This window comes from Delphinapterus leucas, chromosome 11, assembly GCF_059928025.1.
Source record: "Delphinapterus leucas isolate spDelLeu-1000000601 "Yukka" chromosome 11, BTC_Dleu_Yukka2, whole genome shotgun sequence".
NCBI classification, from domain to species: Eukaryota; Metazoa; Chordata; class Mammalia; order Artiodactyla; family Monodontidae; genus Delphinapterus; species Delphinapterus leucas.
In genome coordinates this window covers 89,051,445-89,073,412 of record NC_143139.1, presented here as the reverse complement: position 1 = coordinate 89,073,412, position 21,968 = coordinate 89,051,445, and the positions used below count along the sequence as shown (strand labels likewise).

At 44.9% G+C, this 21,968-nt stretch overlaps 1 protein-coding gene and 1 non-coding gene across 3 annotated transcripts in view; both read left to right on the top strand.

Moving 5' to 3' along the window:
- Positions 1-21,968, top strand: part of LARGE1 (LARGE xylosyl- and glucuronyltransferase 1) — a 590,997-nt gene that overhangs the window by 195,751 nt on the left and 373,278 nt on the right. The gene's annotated exons all lie outside the window — the stretch shown is intronic.
- On the top strand, positions 19,833-19,970 carry LOC115803702 (small nucleolar RNA SNORA76). The gene has a single exon (XR_004024475.2). It is a non-coding gene; the product is annotated as a small nucleolar RNA SNORA76 (small nucleolar RNA).

Sequence of the window (21,968 nt, the reverse complement as noted above, 5' to 3'; positions counted from 1 at the left end):
CTCCTCAGTGTCTCTCTTCATCAGCTGTGTTCTTTTCCCCTCCGCCTGTCCAGCTTGCTCTGTTCTTTCTTCTTCTGCACAACCCAGTATGGTCTTTCAGCCCCAACTCTGAATGCCTGTCAGCTCAGTCACCTACCACCAGTGAGAACTTCTTTTTGTGCCTTCTTTAAAATTTCCAGGAGAATAACTCTGGTTGGCTCAGCACTGCTGGTTGAAGCCCCCCCCCCGTCGCCATCTTGGATCAGGCATCCCTGGCTGGTGTGATCAGTAGAGGGGCAGGCAGAGTCAGGGTGGACACACAAACAATGACGGACTTGTCCAGAACATTCAGAAATAAGGTGCTCCCCTCTAAACGGTGCAATCCCGGCTGGTTGAAGCTAAAAATGGTGGTACCTTGGAGTTGGGGTGGAGTGGCCACTTTGTTCTCAGTTAAAATAATCATGGATCAGGAAGGAAAGAACTCAGCCCATTGACCCTGTGGCCAGGCAGCTCGTTATTGGCTTATGTTGTTTCCACCCAATAAAAACCTAAGTCTATTAAAATCATCATGTCTGCAGCTTCTGTGATTGCCCTGGGGAGTCCAGTCAACACATTACTTAATTATCCTCAGTGTGAACAGATTTCCTCTACAAAGCTTCCTGTCTGTTTATTTTCTTAGCCTCATTCTGTGCCTTCCAATTTGTCCCCCTCGTTCCCCTTATAAAGTGGTTGGTCACTGTCTTAGATTTCTCCCCGGCATCTGCTTTGGCTCTGCACAGTGTGGTCTGGTGAGCCAGCTGTGGTTCGGATGGACTACACTTAGCCAAGAATCCTCGGAGCAGCAAGGTGGGAGTTTGTTATGGTCTGCCTCTTGGATCAATACCTCAAGGAATTGACACCCTTGGGCATCTGCTCTCTAGACATAGTCAATGTGCTAATAAGGGACTGTGAACTGATGATAAATAATGGCTCATTTGGCTTGATTGAAGGAGAAGTACAGATAGTACCTAGAATTGTCTGCAGTGCAACAGAAAAGGTTGTCTACACTGCAGTTTGTGATTGAGGCTTTTTTAAATTTTTTAAATTAATTTACTTTTGTCTGCATTGGGTCTTTGTTGCTGCGAGCGGGCTTTCTCTAGTTGTGGCGAGCAGGGGCTACTCTTGATCGTGGTGTGCGGGCTTCTCATTGCGTTGGCTTCTCTTGTTGCAGAGTATGGGCTCTAGGTGCGTGGGCTCAGTGGCTGTGGCTCATGGGCTCTAGAGCGCAGGCTCGTTAGCTGTGGAGCACGGGGTTTAGTTGCTCCGCAGCATTTGGGATCTTCCCTGACCAGGGCTCGAACCCGTGTCCCCTGCATGGGCAGACGGATTCTTAACCACTGTGCCACCAGGGAAGCCCCTGAGCCTTTTTTTTTTTTTTTTTTAAATAGAACTTCATTGGCGTATAATAGCTTCACAATACTGTGTTAGTTTCTGTTGTACAACAAAGTGAATCAGCCATATGCACACACATGTCCCCATATCCCCATCCTCCCTCTCCCACCCCTCTAGGTCATCACAGACCACCAAGCCGATCTCCCTGTGCTAGGCTGCTTCCCACCAGCCAACCGTTTTACATTCAGTAGTATATACATGTTGATGCTACTCTCACTTCGCCCCAGCTTCACCCTCCCATCCCATGTCATCAAGTCCATTCTCTATGTGTACCTCTTTATTCCTGCCCTGCAACTAGGTTCGTCAGTACCATTTGTTTTTTTTTCTTTTTTTAGATTCCATATATATGCGTTAGCACATGGTATTTGTTTTTCTCTTTCTGACTTACTTTGCTCTGTATGACAGACTTTATGTCCATCCACCTCACTACAGATAACTCAGTTTTGTTTCTTTTTATGGCTGAGTAGTATTCCATTGTATATATGTGCCACATCTTCTTTATCCATTCATCTGTCAGTGGACATTTAGGTTGGTTCCATGTCCTGGCTATTGTAAATAGAGCTGCAGTGAACATTGTGGTACATGACTCTGTTTGAATTATGGTTTCCTCAGGGTATATGCCCAGTGGTGGGATTGCTGGGTTGTATGGTAGTTCTATTTTTAGATTTTTAAGGAACCTCAATAGTGTTTCCATAGTGGTTGTATTAATTTACATTCCTACCAGTAGTGTAGGAGCGTTCCCTTTTCACCACACCCTTTCCAGCATTTATTGTTTCTAGATTTTTTCATAATGGCCATTCTGACCAGCATGAGGTGATACTTCATTGTAGTTTTGATTTGCATTTATCTATTAATTAGTGATGTTGAGCATCTTTTCATGTGCCTTTTGTCCATCTGTATGTCTTCCTTGGTGAAATGTCTATTTAGGTCTTCCTCCCATTTTTTAACTGGGTTGTTTGTTTTTTTGATATTGAGCTACATGAGCTATTTGTATATTTTGGAGAATAATCCCTTGTTGTTTCATTTGCAAATATGTTCTCCCACTCTGAGGGTTGTCTTTTTGTCTTGTTTATGGTTTCCTTTGCTGTGTAAAAGCTTTGAAGTTTAAGTCTCATTTGTTTATTTTTGTTTTTATTTCTGTTACTCTAGGAGGTGGGTCAGAAAAGATCTTGCTGTGGTTTATGTCAAAGAGTGTTTTTCCTATGTCTTCCTCTAAAAGTTTTATAGTGTCTGGTCTTACATTTAAGTCTTGAATCCATTTTGAGTTTATTTTTGTGTATGGTGTTAGGTAGTGTTCTAATTTCATTCTTTTACATGGAACTGTCCAGTTTTCCCAGCACCATTTATTGAAGAGACTGTCTTTTCTCCATTGTATCTCCTTGCCTCCTTTGTCATAGATTAGTTGACCATAGGTGCGTGGGTTTATATCTGAGCTTTCTAACATGTTCCATTGATCTATATTTCTGTTTTTGTGTCAGTACCATTTTGTATTGATTACTGTAGCTTTGTAGTATAGTCTGAAGTCAGGGAGCCTGATTCCTCCAGCTCATTTTTCTTTCTCAGGACTGCTTTGGCTATTCGGGGTCTTTTGTGTCTCCATACAAATTTTAAGATTTTTTGTTCTAGTTCTGTGAAAAATGCCATTGGTAGTTTGATAGGGATTGCATTGAATCTGTAGATTGCTTTGGGTAGTTTAGTCATTCTCACAATATTGATTCTTCCAATCCAAGAACATGGTATATTTCTCCATCTGTTTATGTTATCTTTGCTTTCTTTCATCAGTGTTTTACAGTTTTCTGAGTACAAGTCTTTCGCCTCCTTAGGCAGGTTTATTCCTAGGTATTCTATTCTTTTTGTTGCAGTGGTAAATGGGAGTGTTTCCTTAATTTCTCTTTCAGATTTTTCATCATTAGTGTATAGGAATGCAAGAGATTTCTGTGCATTAATTTTTGTATCCTGCAACCTTACCAAATTCATTGATTAATTCTAGTACTTTTCTGGTGGCATCTTTAGGATTTTCTATGTAGAGTATCATGTCATTGGCAAATAGTGACAGTTTTACGTCTTCTTTTCCAATTTGTATTCCTTTTATATCTTTTTCTTCTCTGATTGCCGTGGCTAGGACTTCCAAAACTATGTTGAATAATAGTGGTGAGAGTGGACATCCTTGTCTTGTTCCTGATCCTAGTGGAAATGCTTTCAGTTTTCACCATTGAGTATGATGCTTCCTGTGGGTTTGTCATATATGGCCTTTATTATGTTGAGGTAGGTTCCCTCTATGCCCATTTTCAGGAAAGCTTTTATCATAAATGGGTGTTGAATTTTGTCAGAAGCTTTTTCTGCATCTGTGGAGATGATCATATGGTTTTTATTCCTTAATTTGTTAATATGGTGTATTATGTTGATTGATTTGCATATATTGCAGAATCCTTGCATCCCTGGGACAAATCCCACTTGATCATGGTGTATGATCCTTTTAATGTGCTGTTGGATTCTGTTTGCTAGTATTTTGTTCAGGATTTTTGCATCTATGTTCATCAGTGATATTGGTCTATAATTTTCTTTTTTTGTGATATCTTTGGTTTTGGTATCAGGGTGATGGTGGCTTCATAGAATGAATTTGGGAGTGTTTCCTCCCCTGCAGTTTTTTGGAAGAGTTTGAGAAGGATGGGTGTTACCTCTTCTCTAAATGTTTGATAGGATTCACCTGTGCAGCCATCTGGTCCTGGACTTTTGTTTGTTGGAAGATTTTTAACTCAATTTCATTACTTGTGATAGGTCTGTTTATATTGTCTAATTCTTCCTGGTTCAGTATTAGAAAGTTGTACCTTTCCAAGAATTTGTCCATTTCTCCGTGCTTGTCCATTTTATTGGCATATAGTTGTTTGTAGTAGTCTCTTATAATCCTTTGTATTTCTGCAGTGTCAGTTGTGATTTCTCCTTTTTCATTCTAATTTTATTGATTTGCATTCTCTCCCTTTTTTTCTGGATGAGTCTGGTTAAGGGTTTATCAATTTTGTTTATCTTCTCAAAGAACCTGCTTTTAGTTTTATTGATCTTTGCTATTATTTTCTTCATTTCTATTTCATTTATTTCTGCTCTGATCTTTATGATTTCTTTCCTTCTACTTACTTTAGGTTTTCTTTGTTCTTCTTTCTCTAGTTGTTTTAAGTGTAGGGTTAGATTGTTTATTTGAGATTTTTCTTGTTTCCTGAGGTGAGATTGAATTGCCATAAACTTCCCTCTTAGAACTGCTTTTGCTCTGTCCCATAGGTTTTAGGTCATTGTGTTTTCGTTGTCATTTGTTTCTATGTATTTTTTAATTTCTTCTTTGATTTATTCAGTGATCTCTTGGTTATTTAGTAGCACGCTGTTTAGCCTCCATGTATTTGTGGTTTTTACAGTTTTTTTTCCTGTAGTTGATTTTAAATCTCATAGCATTGTGGTCAGAAAAGATGCTTGATACAATTTCAATTTTCTTAAATTTTTTGAGGCTTGATTTGTGACTCAAGATGTGATCTCTTCTGGAGAATGTTCAATGTGCACTTGAGAAGAAAATGTATTCTGCCACTTTTGGGTGGAATGTTCTATAAATATCAATTAGATCTGTCTGGTCTGTTGTGTCATCTGGTCTGTTATGTGTTTATTTTCTGTTTGTATGATCTGTGCATTGGTATAAGTGGGGTGTTAAAGTCCCCTACTATTATTGTGTTACTGTCGATTTCTCCTTTCATGGTTGTTAGCATTTGCCTTATGTATTGAAGTGCTCCTATGTTGGGTGCATAAACATTTATAATTGTTATATCTTTTTCTTGGATTGATCTTTTGATCATTATGTAGTGTCCCTCCGTATCTCTTTTAACAGTATTTTAAAGTGAATTTTATCTGATACAAGTGATGCTACTCCAGTTTTCTTTTGATTTCCATTTGCATGGAATATCTTTTTCCATCCCTTCACTTTCAGTCTATATGGGCCCCTAGGTCTGAAGTGGGTCTCTTGTAGATAGCATATATATGGGTCTTGTTTTTGTATCCATTCAGCCAGTCTGTGTCTTTTGGTTGGGGCATTTAAACATTTACATTCAAGGTTATTATTGACATATATGTTCCTATTACCATTTTCTTAATTGTTTTGGGTTTGTTTTTGTGGGTCTTTTTCTTCTCTTGTGTTTCCTGCTTAGAGAAGTTTCTTTAGCATTTGTTGTAAAGCTGGTTTGGTGGTGCTGAATTCTCTTAGCTTTTGCTTGTCTGAAAAGCTTTCGACTTCTCCATAGAATCTGAATGAGATCCCTTGCTGGGTAGAGTAACCTTGGTTGTACATGTTTGTTTTTCTCTTTCATCACTTTAAGTATGTCCTGCCACTCCCTTCTGGCCTGCAGAGTGTCCACTGAAAAATTAACTGATAACCTTATGGGGATTCCTTTGTATATTAATTTTTGTTTTTCCCTTGCTGCTTTTAATATGCTTTTTTGAATTTAAATTTTGTTAGTTTGATTAATATATGTCTTGGTGTGTTTTTTCTACAGTTTATCCTGTATGGGACTCTGTGTTCTTCCTGAACTTGGGTGACTATTTCCTTTCCCATGTTAGGGAAGTTTTCCACTATAATCTCTTCAAATATTTTCTCAGACCCTTTCTTTTTCTCTTCTTCTGTGACCCCTGTAATTCAAATGTTGGTGCATTTAGTGTTGTCCCAGAGGTCTCTGAGATTGTCCTCAAATCTTTTCATTCTTTTTTCTGTATTCTCCTTGGCAGTTATTTCCATCATTTTGTCTTCCAGCTCACTTATTCGTTCTTCTGCCTCCATTATTCTATTATTGATTCCTTCTAGTGTATTTTTCAATTCAGTTATGTTGTTGTTCATCTCTGTTTGTTCTTTAGTTCTAGTTCTTTGTTAAGCATTTCTTGTATTTTCTCAATCTGTGCTTCCATTCTATTTCCGAGATTCTGGATCATCTTTACTATTGTTACTCAGTTCTTTTTCAGGTAGATTGTCTATTTCCTCTTCATTTATTTGGTATTGTAGGTTTTTACCTTGCTCCTTCATCTGTGACATATTTTTTTGCTGTCTCTCTTTTTTTTTTTTTAATGAGTGGGATTGTCTTCCCCTTTTAGTGGTTGTTTGGCTGAGGCTTCCAACACTGGAGTTTGTAGGCTATTGGGTAGAGCTGGGTCTTGGTGCTGAGATGAAGAACTCTGTGAGACCTCACTCCGATGAATATTCCCTGGGGTCTGAGGTTCTCTGTTAGTCCAGTGGTTCCGTCTTGGATCTCCCACCACAGGAGCTTCTGCCTGACCCCAGGCTTATGAATCAAGATTCCGCAAGCTGCTTGGGTGGCAAAAAAAAAAAGAAGAAAAAGAACAATAACAAAGTAGAAAATAAAATTAGACTAGGAAACTAACATATGTTAGAAAATAATGTAAAAATAAAAATATAGATGAATCAGCAACCGGAAAGTACATCATTACCACAATAGTAAGAAAGAGGAGGAGGGAAAAGAAAAAAAAAGTGAGGGGAAAGCCTTGGCTGTGGAGAGTGGGGCGTAAGCAAGGGCGAGGTTTGCGTGGTGGGCGGGGCCAATGCTCAGGACCCACAGGGCTGGAAAATGCTCCTTTCGGGGGAGTGGGGCTTAGGCTCAAGGAACAGCAGGGGCCCATGCGTGGCCCCCACCCCTGTTCTCAGAGGGCAGGGGAACTCACCTGGGAGCCCAGCAGGCTTCCTGGGCTCGAGTGGACGGGGCAGACGCCCTCCTCTCTTCCCCTGGTCTCGGGTCTGGGACTGCCCCTCCCGTCTGCCTCTCCTGATCTCCCGGGCCTCAGGGTCGCTGATCTTGTCTGGCCTCCACTTCTCCTCCCCCCTCGGTCTCCCTGCGTCCTACCGGTTCACTCTGGGATTCCTCCCATCTCCTTTTGGGTCAGAGTCCCCCACAAGCTGCCGACAGGTGCCCTAGTTGTGGGGAGACACTAACTCCGTGTCTTCCCACACCGCCATCTTGACTCCTCCCTCCCTGAGCCTCTTTTTTTTTTTTTTTTTTTTTTGCGGTACACGGGCCTCTCACTGCTATGGCCTCTCCCGTTGCGGAGCACAGACTCCGGACACGCAGGCACAGCGGCCATGGCTCACGGGCCCAGCCACTCTGTGGCATGTGGGATCTTCCCAGACCAGGGCACGAACCTGTGTCCCCTGCATCGGCAGGCGGACTCTCAGCCACTGCGCCACCAGGGAAGCCTGTGAGCCTCTTTTTAAATGGCATATATTGCAAAGTATTGCAGGAACCTGGAGCTTAGAAAGAGAAACACTTTAGAGCTGAGATGGAAGGAATAAAAGAATGATGACAGATAAAAGGATGTCTCAGAGATGGAAATTAATGGTGCAAGGAGTAGGGAGGCCCAGCCCAGGAGGGCTGGAATAGCCTGACTCTGTGGGACAAAGCGACTTCTGAGGAGTATACTTGAAATGAAATTTTAGGACGTGGTTGGTTAAGTGGTTCCATGTATGGTTTTGGTGGCCTTCACCCTTCATGCATTAAGTTTCCTTTTCCATTTGTTGCACCAGAGAGAGAAGTAGGTGCCGGTTGGTTTCTTAAGCACAGTCATTAGTGCTTGGGATGGTTTACAAAAGGAGCATCTGTTGGGTCAGCAGCCTTTTCGGATAACCTGTGGCTGAGAGCACTCCTGCCCCACTGTGGGTACTGGGGTGTCCTGGAGTGGATTTCTTGGTCCTCAAGGGCTCCTCCATGGCTTTTTTGGATTTCTACAGTGTTGTAATCTGACCCCAAGGAAGTGTACTGAGTAGGTGAGAAGAGAGTCTGGGGATTATCAGTACTGGAAGGAAAAAAGCCCTTCCTCTGTGGTAGCATCTGGGGGCAGATTTACAAAATACTCTGTGAAAGAGGCCCTTGATGGTAAACATTGGTCATGGACTCTTGGAGAGTCAATCAGAGGCACTAATTGGGATGTCTCCCCATAGCTCTAGAGTGTTTCGCCATTGGATGTTACAATAGAATAAATAGGTAAATGGTACACTGTGTGTGATGGGTGGGTGGGTGGATGGATGCATGGATGGATGAGTAAATGAAAGTGAAGGAAAGAAGAGATCCACCAGCGTGACTCGTAAACAGAAAGAACTTTTGTTCTACTTGGAGAGGCAGAAGATGGCATACATAGCAAAGAGGAGTATCTTCTGTGTATCCGTTGGGAATCATTTTGGTACTAGTAGCAGAAAAACCAACTAACAGTGGCTTAAATAAGAGTGTATCTGTCTTGCTGTATAAGATCTTGGAGGGAGGAGGTTGTTGCCATCAGTCCTGTGGCTCAATAACCTGGTGCTCTGGGTCGGCATCTCTGCTGGCCTTTTGGTCTCCTCATGTTTCTGCAAGATGGTTGTAGGAATTTCAAGCCTCAGCAAGTACTGAAAGCCATCCCCTCCCCCAAGAGCCACTTTTAAAACATTTACCACACACCCTTACCTATATGTCTTGCATTTGTAGCAAGTAACACCTAGTAGAGGCTCAATGTATATCTTTTTGAATGAGTGCACAGGTGTCGTAGCTCCTTGTTAAATCTGAGTTTCAGATAAATGCTTAACAATTTTTAGTATAAGTATATCCCAAATATTGCGTGTGACATGCTTATACTAAAAAAAATTTTTAGTTCATCTGAAATTCAAATCTTACTGGGTGTACTGTATTTTCCTCCTAAATCTGGCAACCCAAGGGCATAGGAGTGACTTTATGGAAATAGATTTGACGATTTGCCTCTATTTCACAAAGTGAGGGCTACCTGTTTGAATCCTTCTTAAGCATATGGGATGAGGTGGAAATTTGGCATTGATTGTGCAAAGGGTTGAAACAGTTTATCTAGAGGGAAACATGAAATTGGAATTAGTAGTTAGTGATGGAGAATTAACTCAAAATTCAATAAATTGTGGATGGTTTGTAACTCCTTAGAGATATTTCTTAGTGTTGGTTTCAGAGCAGTGAAAAGAAAGCCCACTGCCAGCTGGGACCCACAGCATGTCAGTACGGGGTCATTTGCTCAGTGACATCTGTCTGTGATCACAGGAGAGATTTGAGCTGTGTCTGAAAGTAGGGCAACTTTAGCCTGGTGTGTCTGATGCCACTGGAGTTGCAGATGGGGGTCTGATTTTCTATCCCTGCCACCTGTCACTGGACGGGGGAGTTTGGGAGAGAGAATTTTGGAACCTAGAACTTGTTTGAAATGCGAATTCTTGGACTCCACTCCAGACCTACTGCCTTGGAGGTGTAGGGCCCTGCGTTCTCACATTTTAGCCAGCCCGCAAGGTGACTCTGATGTCCACTTAAGTTTGAGAGCTACTGTTTTAGTTGGTGGAGAAGCCATGGAAGAATGTTTGCCTTGCAGTCAGCAAAAGGGCCACTGCAGTTTCAGGGATGGGAGCACAGCTGGCCTGGAGGGACCACTTGTGGACGAGGTAATCGCCCAGGTGTTACCCCGATATCAGGGTACCAACCTGCCCTTAGGAATATTAACTCAAAGAAGCAGGATGGCAAGGGATCTGCGGTGCCTCTGAGGAGCAGTGGGGAGGGCTCCGGCGATGGTGGAATGGCTCATGTTGACGTGAAGATGTGGGGAAAGACCGGTGGTAAGTAAGTACCGTGGGTTCTAGTCCTGCCCCGGCCAGGACCTTGCTGCCCAGTTGCTTGCTTTTCTCCAGACCTCAGTTTCTGATTGTGTAAAATGAGGATTTCAGAGGAACAGCCTAACTCTGATTCTTTTTAGCCCAAGCTTCTCATGCAAAAGACCAAGAGAGCAGAAGACAAGGATTCCCACTAGCTGAGCGTGTCTTTGGGTCCCCCTCCTTGCATCCAGGCCGCTTCCTCTCCATGTTACTCTCATTTGGTCTACCCCACTTGCACAAGAGTTCTTCTGGCAGCGTGCCTCCTGAGGACATGAGTTGGGGACTGCCTGTGACTTGAATTCCAGAGGATGACCTGGAGTGAGCCGGGGGGCCTTGGTGGACTTCAGAGCTGAGTTGACATTCCTAAACTGTGGAGTGGACAGGGGGAATGCTGGATGAGCAGACTAACCTGCTGGGCCTCACTTTTTCCATCTGAGTAAAGGGCTGAGGATCCCAGACTCAGCCTGGCGTGTGGTGATGAAATGAGGCGAGGCCTTGAGTGACCAGTTCTCTCCCACCCCTCCTGCCACTCCCGATAGGATCATCCCAAAGACCCCTCTCTCATGCCGCCTCTGCATCTTCAGAGGCCGCTGCTCAGGACACATGAGGTCGCCATCCTGCAACCTTCCATAATCTGAGGTGGCTTACGTTGGAATTCAGGGCGCCCAGGAGGCCAGAGCGAGGTTTGAGTGGGTCAGATTGCTGTGTGCTGTTGATTGGTCTGGGAGGGGCCGGTGATGGGCCTACGTGAGGACAAGTTGGGTGGCAATATGGGATGATGTCATGGTCCATTTTACCTGGACACTGCAGATTTTTTCAAGTTTCTTTTGTTTTTCTTGTCTTTGGTTTGTTACTCAGGCACATTTGTATTACACTTATCAGTTGAGCATTTATATGTTCAAAACAGTTATTACTTGTCTGTGTCTCCAGTGTGGTGTCTTTTGTCTCAATTTTGACTTTGTCCGTTTGATCCTATGAAGTAGGTATAATTCTTTCCCCCGGTTTACAGATGAGGCCACAGGCTTAGTGTGAGGGAAGGGGGTATTCCCAAGGGTGCACAGGCAAAGAAACCAAGATTTGAGCTAGTTTGTCTGATTCCAGAGCGGACACTTCCATTTTTCCAGGCAAAGATCAACCTTTTCATTTCTTTGGAGTTATGTGATCATGTGACAGCGTAGGGAGACAGACCATTTCTGTTCTGCCGGTCAATGTATACCCTTGCAGCTGTCTTAGCCAACTTAGTAGAAAAGCAGGAGGCAGTCCTCAGTTGCCTGGACCAGTTTGCAAGATGGTCCAGTTCATCATTATTGACAGGTGGGGGCTGATTTTTAATGCTGTCAAAGAATAAACAGATACAGGGGTTTACCATTTATAACTTAAGAAATATATACCTGGGAGGGGAGGAAGCCCAAAACAAAACCACCAACTAGGTAATTAAGGAACTGTCAGATTAAATAGAGTGTCAACCTGGTTCGCCGTGTCCAGCCGCGTGTGTGCTGGCTGGTGTGTTTAAAAATAAACGAGCAATAACTACAGTAATGAGTGAACCCCAGACTGTAACTGATGTGCTTCCAAAAGCCAGAGGTGGTGCGATGCATTTATATACTAGTGGCATAGCCAAGGTGGGAGGTTCTTAGTGAAAGGCTGTCTGGGGATACATTTTAATGGGATTCCAGGAGGAAGTGGAGATAGCCCTCTCGTGTCTGTTTATCCAATTAGGGGGAGCTGGAAATTTTTTAAAAACCTACTCCATCCATTTCTTTAATGATCATCTGAACAGCTAAACCTTCTGGGACTATTATGTATAATTGTTCTCTAAGCTGTATCCATTTTCCCTGCTCTGCAGATATATCTATTTCCCCTCCTCTTTAAATAAAACTGATTAATTATAAGAAATTGATATGAAATGAAGCTCCGAGCTTCTTAGCAGTTCTCAGCCCCCAATGATGTGACGTTGCTCTCAAGATGGAGAGGGGAGATTTGGAGGACAAACAAAAACAAATTAGCCGTGGGGATAGGCAGCTTAGATGACTGTAAATGCGTAGTTGTCATTGTCACCCTCACCAAATAACACACCTCTGTGAGTACAGCTGCCACGTGAGGCAAATTCCTGAAGGCACTGGAGTCTGTGCCATAGGAACATAATTTAAACTTGACTGTGGTTGAGGCTGCTGAGGGATGTTGGGGGCCAAGGTTACTGGCTCTTCTTCCCCCTGTTAATGCCTCTACTTCCTTTTTTGTTGTTGTTGTTTGTTTTGTTTTTAAAGACTAGTATGTTACTAGCTTTTGTCGCTGGCCTCAGTAGGTTGCATGATACCCATATGTGTGTACACACACACACACACACACACACATATTCTCCCTCTCTCCATCCTTCTCTCCCTTCATTCTTCTCTTCCTCCATCCCTCTTTCCATCCCTCTGTCCCTCTCTCCATCCCTCCATCCCTCTCTCTGCCCCTCCATTCTTCCACTCCCCTCTCCATCCCTCCATCCCTCCATCCCTCTCTCTGCCCCTCCATTCTTCCACTCCCCTCTCCATCCCTCTTTCCATCCCTCCATCCCTCTCTTTCTCAACTGCTGTGACTCTACCCAGCCTTGGTTTCCTCCAATTCTCCACCTGTTCATGGCTATGCCTTGGCCATCTTTGGAGCCAAGTTGAGATTTCCTGATATTTTTCCATCCATGATGGAGTAGAGGGTGTGGCTCACCTAGTTGCCCAGCGGACTGTCATTCTGCAGTGCCTCATAGCCAGTGGGTCCCTGGCCTCCGTGAAGACTTCCCTTGAAGGCCTCAGGTCCCATGGACCATCTGATCCTGCCTCTGCCTCGAGACTGCTTGGATGCTCGGGGAAGGACCATTTCTCCAACTGAGGCTGACATCCTTACTGGTCCAAGGCTGTTCATGTCCAGCGTTAGGCCTGGCATCCAGGTTCCTAGCTTCCCTATGAAGGTAGCATCCTCCATCTTGTTCTTCACCCCACAAGCTGTTGAATGGGGTACAGGAGTGATTAAAGCTCTGTAGAGGCGAACTACCTGGGGTTGAATCCTGGCATTAGCTTCTACTGGTTGGATGATTGGGACAAGTTACTCTGCTTCCCTGGACCTCAATTTCCTCGTCTGTAAAATGGCACACCACTAAATATGCAGCAAGCATGAGCTCTTGTCTTTATTTTGTGAAACCTGGAAGAAGCAACTTTTATTTAAACCCCACATTCCTGCTCGCTTTCCCCTACTCTGTGCTCTTTTCTCTCTGTCTGCTCTCAGGGGTGTTTCTGCTCATATCATTTGGCTGGAGGTGGCACGAATTTCTTTCTGAACAGCACCGTATGAATTAGTCTACTGTGGGCGGCTTACCTCCCTTCTCTACAGTAAGATGATCAATGCCATTCCTGGTTTCCAGAGCCTTCTTCAGACTTTTATTCCATTTGGTGTTTTAGGACACATTTAAATGCAAGTATGAAGAATTGGGATTGAGGCTGGGTAGTAGCAGAGTATTGTAATACAGAGGTTAGAACCCTTGAAAGAGATCAATCCAGTCTGCTCTTGGAGTCTCCGTTTCATACTCTTTCGCTGCAGCTACAATTTGTCCTTCCATCCCTTCGTCCCTCAGCTCCGGCAGTTGACAAACTTGGTAGCCCCAAGGCCACACTTTGCCCTTGCACCTTAGCACAGACTCATTTCTCTCTTCTGTCTTGTTTCCACATGTTCACCTTGCAAAACTGCCACCCCTCTGGGGAATTAAGTTGGAGTCAGGTGTTTCTCATCCCGTTACCTCTCCTACAATGCCTGGCATGCTCATGCCTTCTCTGTGCCTAGCAGGGTGCCTCATACACAGTACGGGCTTAGTAAATGATGAATGAATGACGTTCTAAAACAAGGGTTTGGAACAGTTTGTTATCAGTGCTCTTTTCCAGTTCTGTGATTTGTTGCTTTGGAAATGTCTAAAAACTATAACTGGTCTTTGGAGAAGAAAATCACACAATATTTATATTCTACTCTCATACCCCACTGTTGGGGCAATGACCTGTTGAAATATGTCCCTGGTTTTCAAGAACTTTGCTCTCTTCCCTGAACCTCTCTACTAGGTTTTCACCCCATACCACCCTTCCTTTATTGTAATTTACTATGTATGTTTTTATTTGGTGTTTGGATTGTGGTCTCCCTTTCCTGTGGCCTATGCCTAAGCCTGTCTTTTCCACCAAACAACAGCAATGCCTCACACATAACACACACTCAATAGATAAATAAATGTCCCATCCCAATTTCAAAAAAAAAAAAAAGAACTTTGCTCTCTCTTTCTGTAGTATATGAGACCTCCTCAGTGCCCTTGAATCATCATGCCCGCCGTTGGGGCCACCTTCCTTGATTCATTCTACTCCAGTCAAAGCAGTGCAGTTGGAATGCTGTTAATTACTCAGAAACCACTTGCATCGTTTTGTTCCTCTGCTCAGGAGAATTGAATGGGTTTCTGGTGCCCATTGTGTCTGGTCTTAAACGCCTCAGTTGAAAGGACCATTCATGGTCCCCCAGGAACCCCCTGCGCTCTGTAGTTGTCAGCGCCACCTTCCTTCTCCAGGCAGCCCCACCTCCGTTTTGTCCCTTTTCCCATGACACGTAGTATGGCTTCTGCGTCTTTAATTTAAACCATTGTTCTTCCTAACTTGCTGAGTACCCTGGTCAAACCATGTCCATGGTCATCCGTTAGACCCAGATCTAGCTATTTCCTAGGGTCAAGGCCAGGATTTCCAGTTTTGGTTTCCCACGTAATTCTTTGATTCACTGACTCCTTAAAAACTAAATGCGTTTTAATAAAATTTGCATTATATTATTCTGCATTCTTGAACATTTTTTACCTCCTTGAATTACTTGTAAATGCCTTGCTTTCATGAGCTATCGTCTTCCGCTTCTTTGGAAACCGCCCATGGTAACTCTTTGCTTATAGAGTTACTCAGACAGACATTTGTTGAACGACGATTGCATTTTCCAAATAGGAGCACAGACCCCAGGGACAGTAGAGTTAGATAATGACTGTGAAATTTTCCTCCTTTTTTCCACCTCGTAAGAGTCTGGCAAGAGAAGAAGGAACATCACGTTAGTGTTGCAATTAATTCTCAGGGGAAAGTTTAATTGGTCCCAGGGCTCTCTATCAATGCTGTACCTGGGCAAGGGACGTTATCCTCAAGGGCATTTCCGTTTCCGTTGGTGATGCTGCGCTGACCTGCTGGCTGGGTCGAGGGAGATACACTGTATGAAGGAAAGGTACTGATTTGGGTCTGATACAATCCTCAGCCATCAAGCAGCAATCCCAGTGTCACCTCCTGCAGCAGAATCATGGAATTTAAAACTGGGAGGGGTCTTTTGAGGTTGCCTTGACTACTCCAGCCATGCATACATACATTCATGTACCCAACAGATATTTATCACCTGACTACTCCATGCAAGGTTTTCCACTAGGCACCATTAAGAGGCTGTGAGGAAGCGTGAAATCCACTTTGGAGAACAGGCATCAATCAAATTGGGGGTCCTGAGGGTTGTCCTGATTCTACCATTGAATGGCCTGCAATGAAGGTTTTTGAAAATCGGTGCATTGCAGTGGAGAATGTGTAGCGCTACCCCATCATGGTGTCTGGACAACCCTGAATAGACGAGAATGAGTTATGATGATAGACAGTTACTGGCTCAACAAAGAGCAGTTTTAATCTGAGTAGTCTTGGCGTGTTCGATGCAATTAACTACTGGGGGTAAAATTATCTAGAACCTGGGTGCAAGTCCCAGTGTCACACTTTTTAGATCTGTGACTCTCTGGTAAGCTGTTTAAGCAACCTGAGCACTGGTCAGAGGCAGCTCTTTCGGAGCAAAAGGATCATGTTTTTAGGCTCTAGGAAATACGGGTTTGAATCCTAGGTCTGCCACAACTGAGTGGTATGTCTCTTGAGAAGTCGTTTACTTCCTATATCTCGTGTCCCTCAGTGGTATAAAGATGGTAATGATTTTGATGGGTTGACTTGTCCCCCTCAACATTCTTATGTTGAAATCCTAACCCTCAGTATCTCAGAATGTGACTATGTTTGGAGATGGGACCTTGAAAGAGGTAATTAAGGTAAAATACGGTCACGTCCAGTATGACTGTTGTCCAGTATGGACAGTATGACTGTCCTGATCCAGTATGACCGTTGTCTTTATAAGAAGGGGAGATTGGGACACAGAGGAAGAAAGGAATATGTGAAGATACAGGGAGAAGATGGCTGTCTGCAAGCCAAGGAGAGAGGCCTCAGGAGAAACCAACCCTGCCAACACCTTGTTCTGGGACTTTCAGCCTCCAGAACTGTGAGAAAGTAAATTTCCCTCGCTTAAGACACTCTGTGGTCCTTGGTTATGGCAGCCCTAGAAAGCTACTCCAATGTGACAGTCACCTGAAGAGGTACAGTGACTCAGGAGACATGTTCTCATATGATGTCTAGGTTAAGGTGTGTGGCACAGGACAGGCATCCTGGCAAAGCCAAGTAAAACAGGTCCAGGCTGGCATCTCCATCCAGGTCTCTGTGGACACATTCACTACCACTGCCACCTTCTGTGGCACCCTTTCTGGTGGATAGACTCAGGGCCTGGTGTACCATCATGTTAACTAGATTCCTCTATAAATGCCAGCTCCTCGGAGTGTCAGCGGCTTCTCTTCAGTCTGTGCAGGCTGGTCACATGGCAGTGCTAGGCTCCACTGAAAGCACTTTTTCTCCTCCAGGCCATGTGGTGGTTGAGTCCTGAGCTATCCATCCTGGGAAATGGTCAAAGACGTTTTTCCTAAGGGTCCTACAAGGTGATATTTGGGGCCGCATCGTTCTCAGCCCTTCAGACTTCGTCAGCCTGCTCGAGTGTCTCTACCTCTGAAAAATCTTGGCTTGGTCCAGCTGGCACATGTGCCCAAATGTCCATTTGATGGGTCTCTGCTTGGAGATTCTGCAGACATTTTCAGAGCCGAGGACACATTGGTTCCCTCATTTTTATCTCTCTGGCTTTCTCAGATGTGCTCGCTGTTGTTGATTTTCATGGGGGTACTTGCCCAAGGCCTGCACAGTACTACTAAAATCACAACAGTGACATCAGCCACTTGGGTGTGTGGGTAGCCAGTGGGAGTCAGCTCCATCTGGAAACTAAAAAGAGAAACACAATCCTCTTCTTCTTTTCCTTCCCCCGGACTTTTCTGTATCTTTGCAGGTAGACAGGGCCAAGTAGGGAATTTACAAATTGACACTTTTTTTTTTCCCCAAGCAGCTTGATGTTTTAAAAAAAGTTCCTTTGATTCCAAAGAACTGGGAGCAGGGAGTAAGCTTGGCCGGGAAGCCAGAGCACTTGGAGAGAGGTGGTGGTGGAGGGTTGCCGATGCATGTGTGCCTGGAGGCCTGTGTGCTTGGAAAACCTCGGTTGTACACTGCAAATGTAGCAAGAGGAACCTGATAACCATTTCCAGCTGTTAACACCTGGAGACTTCCAAAGTTATTATGAAAAGAGCATCTCCGGCAAGCCACACTTTATGAATTTTGTTATTTTAGGTCAAGTGCTGTTCCTACTCATCTGGGCATTCCGTGTATTTTACTGATGGACACGCAGTAAAACCATCAGGCTGCTGGTGCCAGAGGGCATGGGAGGTGTCCCTTTAGCAATTGGCAGGAGGACGACAATGATAAAGGCACATCCCACTCATATCAGGGTAGTAAGGGAGGCGAGTGGCTTTTCCCCTTCTTCCCATTTCTTTATTAGTCATAACATTATTCCGCTGGAATTGGTCTCTGTGTGCCAACTCTGGATCTCCTGGAGATGACTGAATTCTTACTTGATGATGGAGGTAATGATTTCTTTTTCAGTCTGCTTTCAACCTGCAGTGTTACCAGGATGTGAACTGGTGTAGGATCATGAAGACTCTGTGGTGGTAGCTGCCTTAGGGCAGACAAAGGCCAATGCATGGGTTTATACCTGTGCATTTTGAGAACAAGAACTTCTAATGGTAGGTTAGTTGTGCAAATGATCTTGGACCCAGGCATCTTGTCTTGATTTGCTGAATCCTTTCTTTAAAGCTATTCAGTCATTCTTTGCTAAGAATCTCCCCCACTCCCTCCACAGGGGAGTCCAAAATTACATCACGTTGTTTATTAATTGTATTAGTGTTCATGAGGCCAAGACTTACTTGCTCCAGGTCACGCAGTGGGTTGCTGGCAGAGCTGGGACTTGAACCTGTGACTTCCTTCCCAGCCTGATGCTGTTCCCTTTATACAGAGCTACTTTTGCCACTTTCTAGGAGTCCTCATCTTTCTACTCCTGCCTCTGCACTGCAGAGGGTGCCCCGAGAGGGAGCCTTCCTGGGCTCTGATGAGAGGGTCTGTCTTAGCCATTGGAGGCCTGTGTCAGGATGTGGGCCGGTCCTTGTGATTCTCCTTTGCTATAATGGGAAGCAGCCCTCAGAAGAGAAAGACTTGCATTTGTATGCAGCCAGTCGGATGGCGTTGAAATAAACGCAGCGCAGATCAAACTACACACAGCCAGCACGTCGCGGGGAAGAGGAACCGAAATGGAATGCTGATTTTTCTCACCACCTTCTTTAGAAACTTTCTTCCTCGCCACCCACCGGATGATGCTGGCTGTTGGGGCAGTCTAGCATTGAGATGAAACGCTTAGGTTTGGGAGACTGCCCTGTGTTCAGATCCATTTATCGATGGACGTATTTCCCATTTATAGTCTGTGGGACCCTTAAGGGAAGTCACTTTTTTGAGCTTCAATCCTTTCATCTATAAACTGGGCCTCTTAACGTCTCGCTTATAGATTTTAAGAGAGTTAAAATAATAGATGAACATAAAGTGCTTTGCACAATGCCTCGAACATATTAGCATTCAGGAACGGGTCGGTGCTATTCTTATCAGCGGCAGCAGCATTGTTTCGACTGCCTCATTGACTTGGATGGATGTGGGAGTGTACGTAATAAAGTACCCAGTCTAGAACCTGGCCTCTGGTTATCGTTAATAAATGAAAGCTGTTGTAGTCGTGTGGGAAAGCTCAAAGATCTGAGTAATTCAGCAGATACCACAGGACTGGAGGAACCTGGGACTTAGATTCTTCTCCCAGCCCCGTCTCAAAAGAACTGTACTGCCCTGGGCCAGTTGTTTTGTTTTATGACCTCACGTTCTGCATCATTTGCATGGGGGTAACTGAGCTCTGTGGGATACTGAAAAGAGAACAGAAGTGAGGTGCCTAGCTCGGGGCTGGAATAAAGCCAGGGCTCCATCAACGGCCGTCGAATCTGAATTGCTGGTCCCATCAGCATCGCTCTTTCTGGAGAGTAAACTGTTGGTTCATCCCAAGAACTATACATCGTGCTTAGCCTTTAACTCAGTGATTCTATTTTTAGGAATGTACTGCTCTCACATACAGATTCTAAAGGAAGAGGTGGGGCTGGGTAGAGTGGAGCCTGTCAGAGGGCTTCACAGTAGCGCTGTTTACAGCAGCTCAAATTGGAGACTCCACACGTACCCAGCGTTGTCAGGCGTCTTGAGTGTTTTAATACCACAGAGCCCTCTGGGGCTGTGGGGAATGTCAGATGCCTGGAAAGCGGACGTGGCTTTCAGTTTGTGGGGTGTCCCATTTGGGAGGGAGTTGAGCGGTGGTGGGAAGGCAGTGACCCTCTATTTTAACTGAGGTCCAGGGAGGGCTGGCGGTGTTTGAAATCATTCCATTGAGCACCATTCCCTGTGGGTCCCCTGCTTTGGCCACAGCCAAGGCACTGCCTTGGAACCTCTGCAGGGCCTGTCCCGTGGCCTCAGGGGTCAGGAGGCAGTGCCAGAGCAAATCCAGCTTGTTCAGATACGGGGCTGCTTAGATGCCACCTAGGTGATTCCTTTGGCAACAAGTGACATTCGGCAGAGGGCACGGCTGACAGAGGCCTTGAAGAGGCGGGTGTTGCAGGGAGGATGTGATGCACAGAGAGGGTAGGAGGGCAGGGAGCCTGGGAGTGGCTGCAGTTGTATGTGTAAAGGCCGTTCTGTGTGCAGACCCTGGGCAGAGGCTTGTGGGTGCAGGACAGAGGGATGGTCTCCTCTGCCTAGGTTCTCTGATGGGCCTTGTGCTTGGGGAATGGGGCTTGGTCACACGAGACTCGGGGATCCCCCAGTGGCACCGAGAGCGTGCCCAGAGGGTGACGATCGTACATCCTCAGAGAACCAGCGAGGCACAGTGTTCATGAAGCTTTTGGCCCCGAGTGAGCACTCAGCGTGTCAGTTGCCTTCCCACTTCCTAGAGGCGGGGGTCGGGGGGTGGTTATTTCAGCACGTGGCCTTTTTAGACATATTACAGTAATCATCTGGTCAGAATTTCGGGGAAAGCTCCCAGTTTCCGGTGCCGCCGGCTGTCCACTGATGCGTACTCATCCCTGATTGCAGCTCTTCAAATATAGGTGTGTGTCTTTGGAAACATTTGAATGGCATTGGGGGCGGGGGGGCTGCAAATCGTTACATCTACCAGCTGGTGATTCCTTCTTTTCATAAAGTCATTACAGCCTATGATAAAAGAAATGAGAGTCAATAAAATGGGGAATTAGGCATGTGGTAATTGCTAAGATTTAAGACCTAAAAGTTCGGCAATTCATTGCTTTAGCGATCTTATTCTATCATCCCTCCGCTTGATGTCCTTTAGCCAGCAGCTCCATATTGAGGATAATTCAGCCTGGTACACAGATCCTTTTGTGATTTGGCCCGTGGCTTTGCCTCCTCAGCTGGTTTCCTCTTTCTGACATTTTTCTTTAACATTCCAGAAGGTGTACCTCAAACAGTGTATGTATATAAATTTCCTGTGGCTGCTATAACAGATTACCACAAATTTAGCCCCTTAAATTAATACAGATTTATTCTTGTATACTTCTAGAGGTCAGAAGCCCAGCATCAGTCTCTCTGGGCTAATGTCAAGGTGTTGGCAGGGCTGCATTCCTCGGCTTGTGGCCCCTCCCTCCATCTATGAAGCGCATGTCTCCAATCTCTGCTTCTGTTTTCACAATGACTTTTTCTCCGGTGCCAGCTCTTCCTGCATCTCTCTTGTAAGGATTTTGTGATTGTGTCAGGTCCGGTCAGATAATCCCGGATGATCTCCCCATGTCACGATCTTTAATCGTACCTACAAAGTCTTTTTTGCCTTATAATGTAACATTCGCAAATTCCAAGAATGAGCACTTGGGCATCTTTGGGAACTATTATTCAGCCTACCCTCATGTGTCTTTGTATCTTGTGTTCTTGCTGCCTCCGATGCCTTTTCCTGCCTTGTTTGCCAGGCTAACTCCTGTTCAGAACCCAGCCTCAGGGTCTTCTCTGTAAGAATTCCTTGGACCTCCTTCCTTTCCAGTCCCATTGATCTGGTAATGTGCCTCTCCTCCTTGCCTACCTAACATCTTGCACCTGTACCCTTAGTAGCATTATCACACACCATATAGTTGTCAGTTTGTCTGTCTGTCCCAGTCGTCCTTGCAGACAGGGACTGCATTGTAACCACCTTCTTATTCCTACCACATAGACCCATGGCTGCACTTCGTAGGCACTGGTTGATGGGTGTTCAGGGGACCAGGGCAGGAGCACACCTCCTACCTTGAAGACATTGCCAAGGAGAAGCCCTTTGTCCTGATTTCCATGCAGCCTTGTGGGCCTGGAATTGCATTTCCTCCTGGGACCTGAGTCCTTTGGGCTTCAGCATGTCCAGGTCCCATGTTTTCCTGTCCCTTCTGCTGTCTAATTCCCTTTGTTGGACTGCAGGAGATCAGCCTAACGAAGTGAGAGCAAAGAGACAATTTCCAATTCACACGTATATTGCTTTGCTTTTCTGTTTCTTGGTGAGGCTCTGAGGACAGGGGTGGCTGCAGAAAATGTTCTTTCAT